The following is a 5000-nucleotide window of genomic DNA, read 5'->3' as shown; positions in this document are numbered from 1 at the left end:
GATGGGAGTGAACCTGACAGCTCATACCGACTTTGGGGCTTCCAAGCCGGGTAGCTCAACCGGATTTGATCCGGCGGTTCTAGCGACTGCCACGGCTTCGAGGGGGGACTGTTGTCTAAGTTCAGGCCGAATTTGGTGAATTTCCCGAGTCGGGAAGTGGTCCAAACGGGGATGGGAGTGAACCTGACAGCTCTTACCGACATTGAGGCTTCGGGGCCGGGTAGCTCAGTCGGATTTGACCCGGCGATTCTGCCGACTTCCACGCCTTCGAGCGGGGACTCTCCTCTAAGTTCAGGCCGAATTTGGTGAATTTCCTAAGTCGGGAAGTGGTCCAAACGGGGATGGGAGTGAACCTAACTGCTCATACCAACTTTGAGGCTTTGGGGCCGGGTAGCACAGTCGGATTTGACCCGGCGGTTCTGCCGAATGCCTGGCCTTCGAGGGGGGCCTGCCCTCTGAGTTCAGGCCGAATTTGGTGATTTTCCTAAGTCGGGAAGTGGTCCAAACGGGGATGGGAGTGAACCTGACAGCTCATACCGACTTTGGGGCTTCCAAGCCGGGTAGCTCAACCGGATTTGATCCGGCGGTTCTAGCGACTGCCACGGCTTCGAGGGGGGACTGTTGTCTAAGTTCAGGCCGAATTTGGTGAATTTCCCGAGTCGGGAAGTGGTCCAAACGGGGATGGGAGTGAACCTGACAGCTCTTACCGACATTGAGGCTTCGGGGCCGGGTAGCTCAGTCGGATTTGACCCGGCGATTCTGCCGACTTCCACGCCTTCGAGCGGGGACTCTCCTCTAAGTTCAGGCCGAATTTGGTGAATTTCCTAAGTCGGGAAGTGGTCCAAACGGGGATGGGAGTGAACCTGACAGCTCTTACCGACTTTGGGGCTTCCAAGCCGGGTAGCTCAACCGGATTTGATCCGGCGGTTCTAGCGACTGTCACGCCTTCGAGGGGGGACTGTTGTATAAGTTCAGGCCGAATTTGGTGAATTTCCCGAGTCGGGAAGTGGTCCAAACGGGGATGGGAGTGAACCTGACAGCTCTTACCGACTTTGGGGCTTCCAAGCCGGGTAGCTCAACCGGATTTGATCCGGCGGTTCTGCCGACTGTCACGCCTTCGAGGGGGGACTGTTGTATAAGTTCAGGCCGAATTTGGTGAATTTCCCGAGTCGGGAAGTGGTCCAAACGGGGATGGGAGAGAACCTGACAGCTCTTACCGACTTTGAGGCTTCGGGGCCGGGTAGCTCAGCCGGATTTGATCCGGCGGTTCTGCCGACTGTCACGCCTTCGAGGGGGGACTGTCCTCTGAGTTCAGGCCGAATTTGGTGAATTTCCCGAGTCGGGAAGTGGTCCAAACGGGGATGGGAGTGAACCTGACAGCTCATACCGACTTTGAGGCTTCCAAGCCGGGTAGCTCAGCCGGATTTGACCCGGCGATTCTGCCGACTTCCACGCCTTCGAGGGGGGACTGCCCTCTGAGTTCAGGCCGAATTTGGTGCATTTCCCGAGTCGGGAAGTGGTCTCTGTCACAACGGGGGCAAGTGTCTGAAGAGGTAAAGTGAGTAACCAGCACAGCTTAGGGAAGGGTTCCAAAGTTCTCAACAATGTGAATTCGGTTACCAGGAAAGCTTAGGAAAGTTGCCTGACTGTCCCAAACGAATGAACTGCAAAACTTAGGGAACATGCCCGAAGATGCTTAAAAGTGTGAAATCAGTAAGCAGGAAAGCATAGGAAAGTGCCTGAAAGTGCTAAATGAGTAACATGAAAAACGTAGAAAAATGCCCGAAAATGTTTAAAAGTGTGAACTCAGTAACCAGCAAAACTTAGTAAAACGTTGGAAAAGCAGAAATGAGTAACCAGAAAAACTTAGAAAAATGTTTGAAAATGAGAAATGAGTAACCAAGAAAACTTAGAAAAATGCCCAAAAAGAAGAAATCAGTAACCAGAAAAACTTAGAAAAATGTTTGAAAATGAGAAATGAGTAACCAAGAAAACTTAGAAAAATGCCCAAAAAGAAGAAATCAGTAACCAGAAAAACTTAGAAAAATGTTTGAAAATGAGAAATGAGTAACCAGAAAAACTTAGAAAAATGTTTGAAAATGAGAAATGAGTAACCAAGAAAACTTAGAAAAATGCCCAAAAAGAAGAAATCAGTAACCAGAAAAACATAGAAAAATGTTTGAAAATGAGAAATGAGTAACCAAGAAAACTTAGAAAAATGCCCAAAAAGAAGAAATCAGTAACCAGAAAAACTTAGAAAAATGTTTGAAAATGAGAAATGAGTAACCAGAACAACTTAGAAAAATGTTTGAAAATGAGAAATGAGTAACCAAGAAAACTTAGAAAAATGCCCAAAAAGAAGAAATCAGTAACCAGAAAAACTTAGAAAAATGTTTGAAAATGAGAAATGAGTAACCAAGAAAACTTAGAAAAATGCCCAAAAAGAAGAAATCAGTAACCAGAAAAACTTAGAAAAATGTTTGAAAATGAGAAATGAGTAACCAGAAAAACTTAGAAAAATGTTTGAAAATGAGAAATGAGTAACCAAGAAAACTTAGAAAAATGCCCAAAAAGAAGAAATCAGTAACCAGAAAAACTTAGAAAAATGTTTGAAAATGAGAAATGAGTAACCAAGAAAACTTAGAAAAATGCCCGAAAAGAAGAAATCAGTAACCAGAAAAACTTAGAAAAATTTTCGGCCAAGTGTGAAAAATATTCTAAGTGTCAGCGGAGGAAAATGCCGAAGCATCGGGAAAGATTCAAAAACTCATGCCGAACATGAGTTCCGAAGTGCCGGAGGAACTGGGCGAATTGAGCCCGGCGGTTGGCCAGATGTCGTTTTGAGTCTGCAGCCCGAAAACTTTAACTTTGTCTGCCGCGGAAGTCTGGACCGGGAAAAATCCAAACGGTTTTGCCGGGTTCGAGTTCCAGAGCGAAGCAGTCGAATTTGAAATTCAGACCCATTCAGTGCCACTTGACATTGTGACACAGTGAGGTTGGCGGGGTACCCGGAGATTTCTGGGAACACGATTTTTAGAACAAAATGGCGGCGCGGGACCACTTTGAAAGGCATCCGAAAAACGGTTCCGCGGGCAGAGCACTTGAATGACAGGCCTGTGTGCATGCCCAAGAGCTCTCGGAAGTCTAATTTTTGACACTTTGTCAAATTTTCGACAGACTTACCCAACTCTTGCTGCCTGTTCTAAGAATCAGTCAGAGGCCTGTGCGGCGGTCTCTTGACACTTTGGAGGGCGGGCAAACCCCACGTTGACTCCGGCCGTCCCTCCAAAAGGCACTTGCTATTGGGGGAAAGGATTGCAAGTAGCCTGGTTCCCGTGGGAGCGGCCAGGAAGGGTGCAGGCTGGCCCTTGCCTGAGCATTCCCAAAACCCTCTTCCGCTGAGAGCAGACCTCGCACGCCGCACTACCGGCTCTGGGAGTGGTTGGCCGCTATTGTACATAGTCCGGTCCTTCCTCTGCCACCCGGCAAGTGCGATGGCTCTGCCGCCCTGCGGTGCTCGTCACCCAGGTTTGGGGAACACGATACTTAGAACATGTTGGCGGCTCGGGACCTGCAGGCGAAAGGGGCCCCGTGGTGCTGAGCACATCGACCTCGGGTCTCAGTGCAAGCCGGAGAGTTCGCGGAAGTCTTAAAAGATTTTGACATCTGCTCAAATCTTTGACAGGCTTGCCTGACTCTTTCCGTCCGTTCTAAGAATCAGTCGGAGGCCGGGGCGGGGACGGTCTCTTGACACACGGAGGGTTGGCTTCCCTCCTCAGGCGTTTGTGTCGAAAATGAAGGCGAGAGATGCAAGCGTCCTGGTTCCCCTGGGTGCTGCCAGCAAGGGTGCAGGCTGACCCTTGCCTGAGCACTCCCAAAAGCCTCTTAAGCTGAGAGCAGGCGCCGCACTACCGGCTCTGGGAGTCGTTGGCCGCTATTGTACATAGTCCGGTCCTTCCTCTGCCACCCGGCAAGTGCGATGGCTCTGCCTCCCTGCGGTGCTCGTCACCCAGGTTTGGGGAACACGATACTTAGAACATGTTGGCGGCTCGGGACCTGCAGGCGAAGGGGGCCCCGTGGTGCTGAGCACATCGACCTCGCGTCTCAGTGCAAGCCGGAGAGTTCGCGGAAGTCTTAACAGGCTTGCCTGACTCTTTCCGTCCGTTCTAAGAATCAGTCGGAGGCCGGGGCGGGGACGGTCTCTTGACACACGGAGGGTTGGCTTCCCTCCTCAGGCGTTTGTGTCGAAAATGAAGGCGAGAGATGCAAGCGTCCTGGTTCCCCTGGGTGCTGCCAGCAAGGGTGCAGGCTGACCCTTGCCTGAGCACTCCCAAAAGCCTCTTAGGCTGAGAGCAGGCGCCGCACTACCGGCTCTGGGAGTCGTTGGCCGCTATTGTACATAGTCCGGTCCTTCCTCTGCCACCCGGCAAGTGCGATGGCTCTGCCTCCCTGCGGTGCCCGTCACCCAGGTTTGGAGAACACGATACTTAGAACATGTTGGCGGCTCGGGACCTGCAGGCGAAAGGGGCCCCGTGGTGCTGAGCACATCGACCTCGCGTCTCAGTGCAAGCCGGAGAGTTCGCGGAAGTCTTAACAGGCTTGCCTGACTCTTTCCGTCCGTTCTAAGAATCAGTCGGAGGCCGGGGCGGGGACGGTCTCTTGACACACGGAGGGTTGGCTTCCCTCCTCAGGCGTTTGTGTCGAAAATGAAGGCGAGAGATGCAAGCGTCCTGGTTCCCCTGGGTGCTGCCAGCAAGGGTGCAGGCTGACCCTTGCCTGAGCACTCCCAGAAGCCTCTTAGGCTGAGAGCAGACGCCGCACTACCGGCTCTGGGAGTCGTTGGCCGCTATTGTACATAGTCCGGTCCTTCCTCTGCCACCCGGCAAGTGCGATGGCTCTGCCTCCCTGCGGTGCCCGTCACCCAGGTTTGGAGAACACGATACTAAGAACATGTTGGCGGCTCGGGACCTGCAGGCGAAAGGGGCCCCGTGGTGCTTAGC

The sequence above is a fragment of the Hemiscyllium ocellatum genome, assembly GCF_020745735.1.
Source record: "Hemiscyllium ocellatum isolate sHemOce1 chromosome 15 unlocalized genomic scaffold, sHemOce1.pat.X.cur. SUPER_15_unloc_2, whole genome shotgun sequence".
In the NCBI taxonomy this organism is placed as follows: domain Eukaryota; kingdom Metazoa; phylum Chordata; class Chondrichthyes; order Orectolobiformes; family Hemiscylliidae; genus Hemiscyllium; species Hemiscyllium ocellatum.
The sequence above is the reverse complement of the archived record's forward strand: the minus strand, read 5'-3'. Positions refer to the sequence as shown.